The 18688-nt window shown below is 40.6% G+C and overlaps 1 protein-coding gene across 6 annotated transcripts in view; it reads right to left on the bottom strand.

Moving 5' to 3' along the window:
• LOC126354139 (neurofibromin) overlaps positions 1–18688 on the bottom strand; it is a 447919-nt gene that overhangs the window by 67004 nt on the left and 362227 nt on the right. The window lies entirely within an intron of this gene.

Below are 18688 nucleotides of genomic sequence, written 5' to 3'. Positions count from 1 at the left end.
ATATAACTAGTGAAAAGGTACTGAATGGATTTGGGGAAAACATAAATTTGTTGCACAACTTGACTAAAAGAAGGAACCAATTGATAGGGGACATTCTGAGACATCAAGGGACATCAGTTTCATACTGGAGGGAAGTTAGAGAGTGAAAATTGCACAGGGAGAGCAAAGAGGTGTCTACAGCAAGCAGGTTCAAATGCTCATAGTGTACAATAGTTATTCGGAGATTAAGAAGCTAGCACAGGATAGAGTTGCATCAAATCCCTCTTCAGACTGAAGAGCACAACAAAAACACAATGTAACATCATAATGTGACATTGACATATTACTAATATCACAGATACGCTTGAAAACTGCAGACAGGTTTGCACTAAAAATGTTAAAGGATTATAGAAATGTCAGAAGAGTAAATAAAGTACGGCAGTTTTTAAGAAAAGAAGACTGGAGCGTAAAGAAGAGACATCACCATATCGGCAAACATGAGAGATACATGCAGTCACAGTAAATGCAGTTCAGGGAGCCTTCCTAAGACAAAGTTGGTAGAAGAAAACTTACAGTAACAAGAAGGCCTTCTCCACATGTAATGTATTCATACATGATAAATGAAATACTTAAGCCTTGAGGCCATTCTAGGAACTCCTGTATTTAGCCCAAATGAATCAACACATATACCAAGGCTACGGAACCAGAAACCTCATATTTTAGACATTACAACATTGAAATTTATATGGGCAGCCACAACTAGCCGTACTAACTAATATGGTCCAAAACGACAAGTTATTAAATGCAGTATTCACAAGAACAGTTGCACTCTACAAAAATAAATGGAATAATTTGCTTGAATCAGTCCACTATTTAAGCAATAACATTCTCCCAACAAGCAATCTATCTACAACAGAAACAAAATTAACCAAGAAATAGACTAATTTAAAGAAAAGATTCACAAGGTGGAAAATACATTGGCCAATAGCATCGTCAACAACATGTTTCTATAGGAGCCACCCCCACTATTGCTTTAAAAGTAATATCATTAACATTGGTAAATACACAACTATACCAGATACAAAACACAAGGAACAGAAACAAAGAAGACACCAAAAAGACCTATAGAAATATGTCATGGGCTAGACTGTGATGCACTTACTGATTTAGAAGTATCTGCCTTGCAACTGAATAATAAATTTCATTAATTAACAAAACCTTGGGTTTGCAGAAACAAGAAGAAGAATACGAACAAATACTATTACAAATAAATACTTGGAAGATGAACATAAAACTACACTGACAGAAAAAAATTACAACATCAAGCAGGAACTGTGTGACATAACTGATAGTTGATCAATCTGTTTCTACACCTAACAGATGATATCTAATCAAAGTTTTTGCCAGATGCATAAGAGTGACATTAGTAATATCACTATGAAGATGCAAATCAGATTTGCTTTAAATACACACCATAACCATTGTGAGCATTAGTTACCTTAGAGATTGGAGGTGGTGAGTTGATGTTAATCACAAATACCTTTATGGCAAGAAAGGCACCGTTATCAACACCTCACTAAGTCTGAATGACATCATGTAACTGGGCTACAAGAAGCTGGATGTTTCTTCTGCAGTTTTGTAGAAAGACTTGGTAGGAGTGTAGCCACTGTATGCGACAGCTGGCTGTGGTGGCCAAGAGAATGTATGGTCATACGAAGACGGGGCTCCAAACGACCACGTGGCACTACCGGGTGGGAAGACCATCATGTTTGGTGTATGGCTCTGGAGCATTGTACTGCATCTGCAGCAGTAATATGAACAGCAGTTCGCACAAAAGTGACACAAAGATCTGTTGCAGACTGGTTACTTCAATGACAGCTACAAGCCAGATGCCTTGTATTGTGCATTCCACTGACCGCAAGCCACCGCCATCTGCAATTTCAGTGGTATCAGGTGAGAGCTCGTTGGAGGGCAGGGTGGAGGTCTGTTGCATTTTCTGATGAAAGTTGGTTCTGCTTCGGTGCGATGGCCATGTGTTGATTAGGAGGAGGCCAGCTGAGGTTCTGCAACCAACCTATCTTCTTGCTAGGCACTCTGGACATATGCCTGGAGTTATGGTCTGGAGTGTGATTCATATGATGGCAGGAGCACTCGCATCATTATCCTGTGCATGCTGACTGCAAAACTGAATGTAAATTTGGCGAATTGACCTATTGTGCCACCACTGATGAACAACATTCCAGGGGATGTCTTCCAATAGGATAACACTCGCCCACAAACCACTGTTGTAACTCAACATGCTTTACAGTGTGTTGACATGTTGTCTTAGGCTGCTTGATCACCAGGTCTGTCTCCAGTCAAGCACATATGGGACATCACTGGATGAAAACCCCAGCATCATCCACACACAGCATTAATCATCCTGTATTCACCAACCAACTGCAACAGCATATTTTAACCTACCAACTGCACTAGCATGTGGCACCTGTACAACACAATACATGCACATTTGCATGCCTGTATTCAACATACTGGTGGTTACATCAGGTATTAATATACCAGCATTTCACATTTGCAATGACTTATCTCACACTTACATTAACCTATGATCTTGCAATGTTAGTCAATTAAATATGTTACCCAGACAAATTTATTCCTGAAATTTCATTACTCTACATAAATCATTTCTGCTGTTGCAATTTTTTAATTCAGCATATATCAGAAATTATAACAATCATAAAAAAGCTGGGAAAACATAAGTGAATGAGACTGTATAAAATAAAGTTGCAATTCAAACACCCACCGAGGAATCCATTGACTTTGCAGTTTTTCCACAACCACTCACAAATTTTATTTGATAGTTGTTGTCCAATGCGTTTTGGATTTACAGCTCTGTTCTTGAGGACTGTATGGATATGCCGGACACTATATTTGCTTCAGTTTTTCACCTAACACTAACAGAGCAACACAGTTGTTATATTTAATGAGACAAATTATACCACATATGGGATAAATTAGATAGAGCCACAGAAATGATAGGAAAAATGGTCCAGAACATATTACCTGCGTGTAACCATATGACTTCTGTCTTCTGCACTGGTCATGTGGTTAAATGCTGGTAAAATGTTACTCGATTTTATTTATCTCATTTCTCTAGCTTTATCTCATAAATCCCACATGAAGAGTAGTTTGTCTTGTTACATCTAGCAACTATCTCATTCTGTCACAATTAGGTGAAAAACTGAAGCAGATGTAATGCCCAACACATCAATACAGTCCCTGCAAATGGAGCTGTATTTGCAAAACACATTCGACAGCAATTATACAGTAAAATTTGTGTCTGATGACAGAATATTATTAATTAATAATCCATAACCTAACAGATACAGTCATGGACATCTCAAGACTTAATGCCTATTAATAACATTATTCTACAATATTTACATAATTTTTTCTTTTATTTGGTTTCCCAGGGTTTGCTTTCTGACTTCAGCTTCTCTTAACTCTGAGACCGCCACTCGCCAAAAGCTTTGCACCGCCATCTGTGTCTCTCCACAGCATGATGAAGATATCACAAACATGTGGTGTGTGAAATGTGTAGATCAACTACGGATTGGGTCATTTTGTGAGCTCAGGAATATCCAAAATACCTTCATCATACACTGGAAAAACGGGGATGACAATGTGGAGCATCCAGCAAATGCCAGTCTCAGATAAGAGAAGATTAATTCAAAAAATAAAAGTCAGAAACTAAATTTTTTGCTGTTACTAAGCAAAATGTATACTCAGTGTTTAGAGTAATCTTACATTCTTGATAACAGCAAGTGGTCTGATTAGTACATACAAAAAAAACAGGCAGAAAGTTAATACAAACAACAGTTTACCAAGCCACAAGCGTACTCTGTGTGGTGGGAAAGGTATTTCAGAAAATACTCTTTAACATAATCACAAGCACCTTCATCAAAAATGACACAATATATTTGGGTCCACATGGAGTTCAACAAAAACCTCAGCAGAAACACAATTACATAGTCACCAAACACATTTCTAAACAAAAATGAGGTAAGACTCATCTGTTGATGATTTATGGGTGGCACACAATTCACACGCGACCGTTTCAAAAATGACTGTCTAGCTGTCCTCTTTTTTTCTAGTAGACAAACCCCGTGTTGAAAACTCAAACACTAGTACTACCAACAATGTAGGAACAGATAGATTGCTATTTACCATAAAGAAGACACGTCAAGTTGCAGACACTCACATGTAGCTTTTGGTCACTGTCTTTGTCAGTAAAGACACACACACACACACACACACACACACTCAAGCACAACTCATGCACACATGACCACCATCTCCAGCATCTCAGGCCAGAATGCACCATTACATGGGATGCAGGCAGAAATCTGGATGGAGCAGGGAAAGGGAAAGGGAAAGGGAAGGGGAAGGGAAGGGGAAGGGGAAGGTAAAGGGGAAGGGATAGTGGTGTGTGGGTGGGAATAGAGACGAATGCTGCCTGTTGGAGTGTGCACGGACTAGATTCCAACAGGTGCAGTGTCAGGATGTTGTGGGGCAGGGAGATAGGGAAAAAAGGAACATAAAATGAGAGGAACATGGAAAGGTGGGTAGATGCTTTGGCAGAGGGCTGCAGATAAACAGGGTGGGGGACATGAATGGGAGAAGGATAGGACATAGGAGGTGGTTACTGTTGGGTGTAGGGTGTGGGGACAGCATGTTACCATGGGTTGAGGCCAGGATAATTATGGGAGTGGAGAATGTGTTGTACGGGTAACTCCCATCTGCGCAGTTCAGAAAAGCTGGTGGTGAAGGGAAGGATCCAGATGGCTCTGGTAGTGAAGCAGCCATTCAAATCAAGCATGTTATGTTCAGCTGCATGTTGTGCTGCAGGGTGGTCTACTTTGCTCTTGGTCACTGTTGGGCGGTGGCCATTCATTCTGGTAGACAGCTGGTTGGTAGTCATACCAATATAAAAAGCTGTGCATTGATTGCAGCAAAGCTGATAAATGACATGGGTGCTTTCACAGGTGCTCAGTCCTTGATGGGGTAGGATAAACCTGAGACAGGACTGGAGTAGGAAGTGCTGGATGGGTGGATTGGGCCTTTCACAGATATATGATCTTTGTGGCAAGGAGTTGGGATTGGGAGTGAAATAGGGATTGACTGGGACGTTGTCGAGTTTGGGTGGGTGACGAAACACCACTTTAGGAGGGGTGGGTAATTTTTTAGGTACAATATTCCTCATTTCAGGGTATGATGATAGGTATTCAAAGCCCTGGCAAAGGATGTGGTTTGGTTGTTCCAGTCTGGATTTGTACTGGGTGATGAACGGGATACTCCTTAGTGGCTGGTTTTTGGGAGTGGTGGGAGGATTGAGGTTGTGAGGAGAAATGGCATTTGAGATCTGTTTGCACACTAGGTCATGGGATAGCGGCTGCCTGTGAAGGCCTTCAGCATACTGAGTAAGGAAGTTTTTGTCATTGCAGATACGCAGCCCCAAGTAGCCAGACTATATGGAACCAAATGGGAGAGAAGGTGTTGCAGTTGTGAAGAAATGAAGATAGAGTATCTAGGCTGTGGGTCCAGATTTCATGAAGATATCATCAGGGAACCTGAACCAGAGTAGGGGTTTGGTGTTTTTAGGAGGGTAGGAAGGACTCTTCTATATGGCCCATAAAAAGGCTGGCATGGCATAGGAGGAAGCCATGATGGTGACCATGGCTGTCCCGCAGATTTGTTTATATACTTTCCTTTCAAATGAGAAGTAGTTGTGGGTTAGGATAAAGTTAGTAAGTTGTACAAGGAATGAGGTAGTGGGTCTGGAGTCTTGTTCAATAGCAGTAAGACCATGAACCTGAGGGATGTCGAAGTATAAGGAGGTGGCATCAATAGTGACAAGTAGGGATCCAGGAGGTAAGGAGCGGGGATGGTGGAGAGTCATTGAAGGAAGAGGTTTGGGTCTTTGATGTGGGAGGCTAGATTATGGACAATTGGTTGGAGGTGTTGGTCAATGAGTGCTAAATTCTTTCAGTGGGGGCACAATAACCAGCCACAATGGGGCTTCCAGAATTGTTGGGTATGTGGATTTTGGGTAGCATGTAGAAGGCCTTCACAGACAGCCACTATCCCACAGAACTAGTCCGCAAACAGACCTCCTGTGCCATTTTCCCTCACAGCTCCAATTCTCCTGCCAACCTGAAAAACCAGACACAAAGGAGTGTCCCCTTGATCACTGAGTACCACCCCAGACTGGAACAACTGAACCACATCCTTCACCAGGGCTTTGATTACCTATCATTGTGACCAGAAATGCAATATATCCTACCTGAGATACTTCCCACCCCTCCTAAAGTGGTGTTCCATCACTCACCCAACCTCCACAATATCCTAGTCCATTCCTATGCCACTCCAAATCCCAACTCCTTGCCACGAGGATCATATCCCTACAGAAGATCCAGGTGCAAAATCTGCCCACTCCACCCACCCAGCACTTTTTATTCCAGTCCTGTCTCAGGTTTATCCTATCCCAGCAGGGGTCAGGCCATGCGTAATAGCAGCCATGTCATTTACCAGCTCTGCTGCAATCATTGCACAGCTTTTTATACTGGTATGACTACCAACCAGTTGACCACCAAGATGAATAACCACCACCGAACTGTGGCCGAGAGCAAAGTAGGCCACCATGTGGCACAACATGCAGCTGAACACAACACACTTGATTTGAATGGCTGCTTCACTACCTGAGCCATCTGGATCCTTCCCTCCACCACTAGCTTTTCTGAACTGCAGAGATGGAAGTTATCCTTACAACACATTCTCTGCTCTCGTAATTATCCTGGCCGCAACCTATGGTAACATACTGTCCCCACACCATCCACCCAACTGTTTCCACACTGTATGTCCTCTCATCTCCTCCCCATTCTCATCTCCCACCCTGTTTACTTGCAGCCCTCTGCCAAAGCATCCACTCATCTTTCCCTTCTCCTCTCATTTTTTGTACTTTTTTCCCCACTTCCCACAATCTCCTGACACTGTGCCTGTCGGGAGTCTAGCCCCTGTACACCCCACCAGACAGCATTCGTCTCTCTCCCTACCTGTACACTACTATCCCTTCCCCTTCCCCTTCCCCTTCGCCATCCCCTCTGGATTGCTTTTTGCAACCCACGTGATGTTAACATTCTGGCCCTAGATGCTGGAATTGGCAGAGCACGAGGTGTGCTTGCTTGCTTGTGTGTGTGTGTGTGTGTGTGTGTGTGTGTGTGTGTGTGTGTGTGTGTGTGTGTGTGTGTGTGTGTGTGATCTTTTCCTACAGTGTCAAAAGCTAGTACTGTTTTTATACTGCTATGCCTGTCTATGTGTTATCCACCTATCATCTACAAATAATTGATTGCTTTTCTTTATTTTCATTTATGATTTCAATCTTGAAGTATCCATTAACAGAAACCATGCAAGGTGGTGCAGTGGTAAGGCAGTTGATTCATATTCTGAACAGCAGCGGTACAAATACCCAATCGACCATTCACGTTGAGGTTTTCTGTGACTTGCCTAGTTCACAACAGAGACCTTGTCTTCCTGCTCTAACGAGATTGTCACTGATGGGACAATAAAGCCTAAACTTTCTTTCTTCCTTTCCCATTATCAGAAAATATTTTTAGAAACTTCAGCTTAGTTGTGTCCACAGTGGCAATGTTCTTAGATGTGGAAATTATTTTATTTATAATAAGGCTTGGCAGCAACACCTTACAAATATATAAAGGCAGAAACTGGCATCCCTGAAGTTTTGTTGTTTCTCTGAGACCATTCAATATCAACATTCATGATATCCTCTTGAAGAATAACACAATTCACAGCACACTGACAATACAGCATTTTTCATCAATTGGAGACATCACATGACATGTGGAGCCTACAGTTACAGCAAAATGAAATGGAGAAATGATGTACACATAATAAAATAAAAATTAACCCTTAACCCAGAGAAGCAACAGTTTTGTAATTTACAAAGAAGTGATCAACCTTATAGACATAGTACCCACTAGATTAAATAGGTGAAATACTTAGCTACCTTTGACTCAGAATTAACATTTAGGCACCATTTACAAGAAAAACAAAACAACTGGAATAGCAAAACTGTTACTTCTATTATTACTGAGTTGAATCCTAAATGTTAAAAGCAAAGATGGCCTTCACTAATCAGTATACTGCTGGCATCAATGTGCGATTATTCCTTAGCCTTCTCGAAGTGGTATATGAAACTGATTAAAGTTGCTGAAATGGAATGAATGGAATGAAGAGTTAATAAAAAGATGCAATGTCATGGTGAAATTTGTCCTAATTGTTTAGATGTCCGCCTCATAATTGTTTAGAGCCCCTGGTAGCTGAGTGGTCAGCGCGACGGAATGTCATACTTAACATCCCGGGTTCAATTCCCGGCTGGGCCAGAGATTTTCTCCACGCAGGGACTGGGTGTTGCGTTGTCCTTATCCTCAGCATTTCATCCCCATCGACACGCAAGTCGCCGAAGTGGCGTCAACTCGAAAGACTTGCACCAGGCGATCGGTTTTCTACCTTACTGGAGGCCCTAGCCACACGGCATTTCCATTGTTTAGATATACTGAACCTGCTATGTAACAAATCTGTATTTATACTCCATTTAATTCATTTCAAATACATCCTTGTGGCATGTTAAGCCACAGTCCACTGACTCTACTACATCAAAGGTCTCTTCTCACATACCCCATAGGAGAATCTGGTAGTACCGTTAGTGAATGACAGATGGCAACTTTAGTGAAGGTGAAATATTTGTGGCACACCTAAAGGCATGCTCAAATAGCCCAGTGATTAGGGCAACTACTTTGTGTCCCAAAAAATGCTTTCAATTATCAAATTACATTACATTTTTATGAATAAAAATGGAACAGCCATGCAAAAATGCAAACCAATACGAATTTCTTCAGTGTTTTGTGCCTATAGGGTCTTCTTATTTGTGAATAACAACTCATACTTTGTATTTGCTTGAAACGATGTTGATACAAAAGAAACGAGATTATCTGCATCTCTAAGAAGTTATTTGTCATGACATGTTAGTGCACGACATTTTTTTAAATACTGATATTAAGCTGAAACAAGTGTCAGTGGACAATTTGTTCACTACAAACCTGGTCTTGACTCTGAAATGGAAATTAATGTTGCAAGTTTATGAAGTTACTAAATATGGGCACGTTAAATTAGGACCCATTTGTTCATAAATTTTTGCAACTTAGTCTATGGAGAGCAGCAACCAAATGTTATATTTACGTTAAAATGAACAGTCGAGATCGCAATAATATTACTTTATTGGCCAGTTTCAGTTTATTGCAAGCCATCTTCAGAATTTCTTGGCCTCCTATGGCTGGTGCTGATGGCATCTCAGGTGCCATCAGCTCCAGCCATAGGGGGCCAAGAAATTCTGAAGATGGCTTGTATATAAGCTGAAACCGGTCAATAAAGAAATATTATTGTGATCTCAACTATTTATTTTAATGTAATTAGGACCCATTTGGATTGACACATGCCTGAATTCATTCCTTCTGCTGTAAAAACCGTTCCTGTATACTGTTTCTATGAGGATGTACTGGTGCTCTGTTATTTTCGCATTCCATTGCAGCTCAAGAGCATGTTTATAGTTAACTATTTGTCGCTGCCAATGAGTTAATCAACTTTTATTAAACCTGACACAGTGTAAGCACACAGTTGAAGGTTAGAAACAGTTGTGCACTAATACACTACGACAAATAATTCCTTAGTAACATTAATAACCTCATTTTCTTTTTTTGAGGCAGTATTTTTGTGTATACTGAGTACACAGACAAGAAAGAACTCTGTAACACTGAATGGACAACAGAAAACATAGAAATGATTCTCTAAATACAGGAGAGGGCTCAATAATAATAATAATAATAATAATAATAAGTGTATTGAAAGATAATCTCATTATATAAAACTATAAATAATTGCTCTCAATGCAAACCGAAATATACATTAAGAAAACCACAGGTTATCTTTCTACAAACAGTTCCCAACACAATCACAAAATAAGAACCATCAGTCAGAATTTATATAAAAGTGAACATCAAAAAAGATACTGGAATCAACATATAAGTGACTGCAGAAAATATAAGTACAACTAATGGTATATCAGTAATTAACAATGCAGACATTTAAGAGGATGCAATAGCACTGCCTGTGTATGTATTAAATATCTTTAACTTGTTATTTATAAAATATATTCTGATCACTTCACTTTTGTTCAGCTCAACACATGAACACTGTGAAACAAAGGCAGCTGCAATGTTGAATTCAGTAACAACATAGCACGGCACAAAATTAGTTACTAAGGATGCGTGATCATAATATAAATAGAAATGAATTACATGACAGGCCATCAAAATTGCAACACCATGAAGACGACACGGAATACGCATCAATTAGCACAAAGTGGACTGCATACTGGGATATGCAAATGATTAGTGTTTCAGTACAACCACACAAAGTAAGTAGGCGCAATCTCATCTACATCTATGTATCTAACTATCTGTTTCTGCTCCATATATATAAAGTGAATTTGCCTGCTCACTTCAGTCTGTATATCCAGGCTAATGTCAGGAGCAACTATAGGGTTCTTGAAAAGATGTTGACTAATAGATGTAGTGATGCATGAGGAAAATTTATGTACATAGTTTTTAAATATTTTGTGGAAATTGTCTGAATTGTGATGATTTACAGTCCCCTCCGCCAATCTGAAAACAATGCCACTGCCACCGCCACATAGTGTTACTGCTGCCACAACTCCAGACAGCAGCAGTGACTCGAGACTCAAGAGAGTGGCAAAGCTTGACCAAATTCGATATCAGGCTTGATGGTCTAGCACTAAAGTGCACGCTTGGGAAGCAAAAGGCGCAAGATCGCATTTCGAGTGGGCCTTATTTTTTATACTGCTTTTTAACCTAGCATACACCTCTCAATGATGTGGAGATCTGCCAGAAGAGAAGCACTTTATGGATTACAAGTTTCCTTTCCCTAGATGGATAACTAGTTAGGGACTCACAAGTTGTCTGTCATATCCAATTGACTGCAATTGTTTCAGAACAACTGCATAGCATGTGAATCCAAAATTTGTTGTATTCAATTTCTTATGCAAAAAGTAAAAGGTTTTCTGTAAATTGCTTCAGCATGGGATGCTTCATTTCCATAAAGGAGGTTTCTCAGCAGCACAGAAGATGACTCAACTTTCAGCTTTCTGCTTTTCTTGATTCAAAGATGGATGTGAACATGATTCTATGCACAATGGAGCAACATAACTGTCATAAGGGAGTTGCAGCAATGAGCCTCAACAGCAAATCAGTGCATACTAAGCTTTATTAGGAGTGTTGTCATGGACCACCTTTTTACATTAAGCATGTTTTCTTTTTCTTTCTGTTTCATTTTAATGGCTTTGTGCCCTTCATAAATAATCCACTCAGCCGGTCTGCAGAACAGAATATGCTACTAATTAAAATATGTATCCAGTCACCTGATTTGCATAGTATATTTTACTGGTAGTAAGCAGATTAATAACATTAAGATGTGCACCCACAATTGGAATGAAATATCACCACAAACACCAACTAAACATGGAGAAGATAATATTTATGCCTCCTGAGAAGTTTTCTGGCATGTGCTGCTTCAATCATTTAAGTTATACGAAAGTGATGGTATTCGGTTAACTAATGTTGTTCTCTGTATAGCATATTTTCCATTGTTTGATTAAGGTTGTTCTCTAAATTTCATGTAGAGTTCTACACAATGTCCATAAATAAAATTACCGCTACACCAGGCATATTGTTTGGCGAGAGACATTTTGTGCTATCCATGTGATGCAGGGCGTGTAGCTAGTAAATGTATTAACTGAAGTCTCCTGCCATAGTACTACCTGTATGTACAGGCTAATCTCAGGAACTATGGTAAGAATTTTGACACGGTTTTGACTAATAGATACAATGTTTTGCAAGAAAGGTTTGTGTGTAAGGAAATTTCTGGCAGAATGTAAATAATTCAGAGTAAAGGTGATCACTTACTGGAACCGCTGAGTAGTCGACAGGCACACACAAAAGAGAATGAAAATTCATGATTACTTTCAGAAGAAATCCTTTGCCGAGCTTGAGTATAAAAACACACACACATACACACACACACAAACACACACACACAAACACACACTAACTTCATGCCAGGTGGACACAAGTGTGTCCAGACACAACCTCACCCCAGCCCACCTGCCTAACTGCAACCCCAACATTGTGTGTCCAGCAGGCACAGTGTAGGTGCCAATGTCTGTGTGTGTGTGTGTCATGATCTTGCTTGTCAAAGGATTTCTTCTGAAAATTACAAATTTTTCATTCTCTTTTGTGTGTGCCTGCAGACAGCTTCTGCCATTTGGTGAGGATCTGTGTCTATGATTGATAAATATTTTGCACAAATTCTCTGAACTATGATGAAATAAAGTGCTACTGTGAAGACCATGCCATTGTCATCTAGAACTGAATGGCAGAAATCCTTGGAATCCCAGTAGCTTGCATGGCCTGGCACTGCTGTAAGGTGGGTACCACTGTTACATGCAGAGGATTTTCTGTACTGATTGTGCACAACAAATGGTGTAAGTACGTATATTCTGTGACGACATGGCATAGGGTGCATCCTACGAAAGTTACATGCTGTGCATCAATGTTACAAGGCAGAGGGTGGTTTTTAATGATGTTATGTTGCAGAGGATGGTGTGTACAAATGCAGTGAGTTGGAGGGTGCTTATTACCAATTTTTCGTGGCAGAAGGTGCTTCATAACAATATTTCATAGCAAAGAGTGATTTGTACCACGTTGCATGTCAAAGGGAGCTCCATGCTAATTGTGCATGGCAGATGGTGCTTCATACCAATGTTGCATGACAGAGGGTGCTTTGTATCAATGTTCCTTACCAATATTGTGTGGCCAAGGATGCTTTGTACCATGTAATGAGGCCCAGGGAGAGCAGTATCGATTATAAGTGGTAGAGCGTGCTCTGTACTGATGTTATGACGCAGAGGCCCCCAAGTGCTGATTTTATGATGGCAGAGGGTGCTTCATACTAATGTTATTTGGCAGTGACTGCATCCTAATGATGCTGCTTGGCAGAACACACTTTGCAGTGCACTAGTCTGGTGCTGGAGTCAGGCAGCTGGCAAGTGGTCACTGTTCTTAGCAGAATTTTAATCATAACTCCATGCAGTCATAAACAAAATTTGCACTATGGTAGACAAGTCCTCTGGCTATAAATACTTAGTGGTAGCCAAAAAGCTGGGACACGTCATTAGTTTTTAATATAAGGAAGGATTATGCAGAAGGTCTATCACTCAGAAATTGTATTTGAATGTTATACCTCATGTAAGAAGGAGAAATGTCAACTAGAAGACAACAGTGGCAAGATCATAGACTAATGATACTGTGGTTTATCGTTTTACAAGGCAACAGCAGCCTCCACGTCTCTCCTACATTCTCTGTAAGTCACGATCATTTCAGTTTTTTCTTCTGTGGTTGCACCATTCATCATCCACTTCCACATCAGTTCTCCAAATGATATGTAGGTGTGCAGGCAATAAACACTACACAAGTATTGTAATATTTAGAGACACTATCTGTTCTATGTCTGCACAATACATGAGCACTGGTCGCAGTGTACTGCCTGTTGTTATACATTGTAGTTTGTTACACGGCCACGGTGGACCATCAAGTAATCCCCTGTTTGATATGATGGAGGAATACAACATTGCGAATGGGGTTTCCAATTAGAAGTTATGAAATAGTGGCCTGCCTTCCCTCAGAGCACGGAGGTGGGGTACCATGTGCCATTGGAAATTTGAGGGCCACTGAATAGCGTGTTGTAAATTACGATTGTGTACCTATTTACATTCCTCCAATTACAGTGCCATCTGGGGCAAAATGAAGAAAATGCTTGAGACAGAATTTATGTACATTTTGTCATAGAACCGTAATCTGCAATAAAAAAAGGGGGGGCTTCCCATTGAAGATTTCAAAGTTGGCCCCCACCACCCATGCACAGTATGGAGTGGAGGAGGGGAAGGGGGGGGGTGGTGGTATCATTGGATATCCTCCTCTAAGTCAAGCAAATTAAAATTATAACTTTTTTTGACCTGATGTTTAGTGTTTGAGATATTTCAATGTCTTCAGTTAAAATGAACACCCTGTACATGTACACTGAAGCAATGCATGAAAAAATTTGTACCAAGGCCGGGACTCGAAACTGGGTCCCCCGCTCGCTTGGCATATGCCATGCTGGCTGGACATTGGCTTTGCACAAATGCACGGACTACCCTAGCACGCCACCTCCTCAATCCAAATTCCTTGATCCATTTCATGTTCCCCCTAAACTTGAACAGCACTGTAGAGGCTCTGCAACTGCCGAGATTTCATGGAGGATGTCCCATTTAGTTTCGATGCTGAGGTGCTATTCTAGCACAGTTGGAGAACCTCTGCAATGCTGTTTTGAGTTTAAGGGGAATACCAAGTGGGAAGATCTGTGAAAGGGAATTTGGATTGAGGTGGGAGGCATACTAGGGTAGCCTGTGCAGCTGTGCAATGCCACTGTATTAGGACGGCTTAGTGGTTAGTCAAGCTGCCTCGAGAGAACAAGACTTCAGTTCGAGTTCTGGCCCTCGTACAGATATTCATTTGTCCCTTCAGTCTGCATTAAGTATACTCTTTGACTACTGCCCAAACCAGCAGTCTCCAGATGTTTCAGGAATTGGAAAACACCAGTGATGAGTTGCCAAGAGACTGACAGACTACCACTCACCAGCCACTACAATCGCTAAACTGTGGCATAGAACTGAAGCAGCAAAGAATGATGTACCCGTATTTGTCATCCAAGCTGAGGTCAACTCAATGCTCAGACAGCTCTGCATGTTAAATCTCACATATTTTAAACCCGCAAAACACATACAAATTTAATCATGTATTCTTCCTACTATCCTGGACACTTTTTTCTTGGTGTTGCAATTTTAATTGCTGGCAGTGTATGTAAAACTAGATTACTAGTTAATGTGACAGCCTCACATACAAAATAAGATAAAGTGGAGAAATACTGGGCTAATTATGACAGTCAAGCATAGAGGATGTGATCCCTCTTGAATAGTTAAACAATACCTCACAAATGATACATTTATGTTGTACTGGATTGTGTAAATAACAAATTAGGAAGTCTTTAAAATGTAACATAACATACTTTCACAGTATAGTACACGTTATTTCTAAAATCATGTCCCTAAATTGGAGAATACTGACCTCCTTTTATCTTCTTAAGCTAAACACCTCCTTCATTATGGGGACACACTGGTAATTTTATCAGACAGAAGAATAGGAAAGTCACTGCACCTACATAGTCCTTTCCCCTTCTCTACTTCTCTCATCTCCCCCCCACCCTCCCCCAAATAAATGAATAAATCGGTCTCCCAATGCTGCACACAGCAATCCTACCGCCTCCCCACAATGTCTGCAAGCACCCAGCAGTAGCAATAGAGCACTAGCATCTTCCCACACTCCTATCCTCCCCACACTGCTCTGTGCCTTGTCCTGACCTCAGCAGAGGTCAGAAGCTATCTGTGTGTGTGTGTGTGTGTGTGTGTGTGTGGTGTGTGTGGTTTGTGTGTGTGTGTGAGAGGTAGAGAGAGAGAGAGAGAGAGAGAGAGAGAGAGAGAGAGAGAGGAGAGAGAGAGAGAAAGAGTAGTTGTGTGAATGTGTGTGTTTTTTCTACTTCAAAGAAGAACATTGTCCAAATGCTGAAATACTGAGTGTTCTTTTTTTTTTTTTTTTCAGTGTGCCCGTCTGCAGCTAAATGCCTCTTATTTGTGTTTTTTGCATCTCTCAAGAGAACAGTTTTAGGTCCTCTACTCATCACTGAGCAAACCATTCTCATTTTAAGCATGGTAAGATCCATTCTCTGAAAGCATATTTCTTAATGCTTCTTTCTACTCTGGATTTCTACTTCAGTTTCTCTCAGTATCATTACGCACTAAGGTGATCATTGTGTGCTGCGCCCTCTTTGCTGCTTATATTACTTCATCCAGTGTAATTATAAAGAGAGATGTTAAAAGAGAGCTTGCTCCTTAGGCTCCATTTACAATTTCAATTTATCAAGATTATTATTTCTTTTGAAATACATGTCTCTTCTAGTTCCTCAACACGACAATGGTCTCGGTTGGTACTTCTTCACATCTTGAATATTTTCATTACAGCTGTGTGGCATGTGGACATGGTCACATGCCTTTGTGATGTCTAAGAATGCAGCAACAACTATCTGGTGAGAATATTATTCCAAGGTCTATAAAAGCAGGTGACTCCCTTGCCTTCAGAATGGAAAATTCCAATAACTACTGATAAAAATAAATAATTTAACAGTAAAGGTAATAACTCACTGAATACTAGATGCAATGAGTCATCAATACCCACATAACAAGACCGAAGATTTTACAACGGCAGAGTCAGAGAGAGAATATCCCTGAGAGCTGTAGTGGACCTGACATGACTGCTTGTGCATCTACCTCAACCCATCATGTAATACAATTTTTTATGCATCTCTATGGCATTATCAGTCTTAAATGATGATGATGATGATTCTATGGCAATGCTTGTGTGTTGTTTTTGGCTCTGACAACCTTGATCTTGAGGACCCCCACTCCCCCTCTCTTTCTCTCTCTGTTTCACAAGTGAAAATTGCCACCAGCACTGCCATCTCCAGCTGTCAAGAGTCCAAGTCTCGCTGACCTTACTATAGCTTTAAAATCAATCCTCTTTCAAGCTAGTGTACACACACACAAAACCACCTCCCTCCACCACACACACACACACACACACACACACACACATCCACCTATACACTGTGCCAGCTGAATACACTGGAAGCAGTAGTATAGGTGTGTGTGTGTGTGTGTGTGTGTGTGTGTGTGTGTGTGTGTGTGTGTGCATATACTCTAGCTCGAAAAAGGATTCATCTGAAAACTATCAAAGTTTTTCAGGCATGTTTATGCAGCTGTCAATGACTCAATACCTCTATTATTTAGTTATTACTTTTATTTCTACATTATTTACATTCTACCAGGTTTTCGCTTTAGCATTTTAAGTACATTAAGCATTCCTAACCTTCAGGACGTTTTAGTTCTGATTGGATGAGATTACAAAAGAAGACCAGGGAGACTCAGACCTCAGGCTAGAGGGGCACACCTGTTATGTGTATTCTCATAATTAAAAATCATGTGGTATCTTTCACTCTGTGCCTTGTTATTGTCTTGAAAGCATTGTTTCATACATTCTTGACCATCTTACCATCAAATACTTATTTACTGTCAGTTTCAAGATTATTGTAGGGCTTCCACAACTATCATTACTACCACGAGAAAGATTAAGTTTCCACTGTATTTCAAGACCAGTGTCCTTGTCATATACAAGGTGCTACTACCCAAAATACCCAAGAATTTCATTGTACTGGTCAAACCAGTAGCAATACGACATACTGCCGCTCGATGTTTTGAAGTATACATCTTAGCTATGTGGCACAAAGTTTTGTCATCTTTTGCACATGCAGTTGTAAGTTTAAGTGGTGCACGTCAGGACATTTTTCAGTGCTTCTGTGAATTGTGAAGGAACAATGGATTTACATCCAATTCTGTGACAAATTGAACAAAACTGCAGCTGAAACGCACCTCATGATGACATGACATGATGAGAGTACTCTGAGTCCAGCAAACACATTTCAGTGGTTCATGTGCGCCAAGGGAGGCCAAGAATCTGTGGAAGATGACAAACGTTCTGGTCGACTGTCAACATGCACAACAATGGAAATGATCATGAAAGTGTGTTACATGATTCACGAAGACCAAAGGCAGATAATTTGCAATGTTTGTAACAGACTTGGCTGGCATATGGTACATGTCAATGAATTCTAGGTAATGAACTGAACATGAGACGAATTGCAGCAAAGTTTGTACCTGGCCTTCTCAGCATCAACCAATGAAACCTCACGATACAGATGAGCTTTGAACTGCAACAAAAAGTTTGAGAGTGTCCAAAATTCTTATCCAGAGTCATAACAAGTGATGAAACTTGTGTCTATGGTTATGATCCTTAAACAAAGCAGCAGACATCACAAAGGAAAACATCATCTCCTCCAGGGCCGCAGAAAGCTCAAGTTCACAGAAATATGAAACCAATTGCAATAATTTTTCAGACATACATGGAATAATGCATATTGAGTTTGTTCCATCTGGCCAGACTGTCAATGGGCAGTATTACTGCAAGGTTTCGAAGCGACTGAGGGAAAATGTTTGGTGCAAATGCAGAGTTGTTGAAAAAGAAAAGACTAGTTGGTGCACCGTGAAAATGCATCTGCACACACTTTGCTTGTTGTGAATGAATTCCTGGCCAAAAACAAAACACGGCATCTGTCCCCCCACCCTCCCTACTCACCAGACGTAGCCCCATGTGACACCTACCTGTTCGCAAAAATGAAAACTGCATTGAAAATGTGACTTTTTGACTTGATTGAAGACATCCAAGTGAAATTGCAACGGGTTCTGAACACCCTTCACCTTGCAGACTTCCAGGAGTGTTTTCAAAAATAAGAACAT

The sequence above is a fragment of the Schistocerca gregaria genome, chromosome 1 (assembly GCF_023897955.1).
Source record: "Schistocerca gregaria isolate iqSchGreg1 chromosome 1, iqSchGreg1.2, whole genome shotgun sequence".
Classification (NCBI taxonomy): Eukaryota; Metazoa; Arthropoda; class Insecta; order Orthoptera; family Acrididae; genus Schistocerca; species Schistocerca gregaria.
Note: the sequence above shows the minus strand (reverse complement) of the source record. Positions and strands in the feature narration are given on the sequence as shown.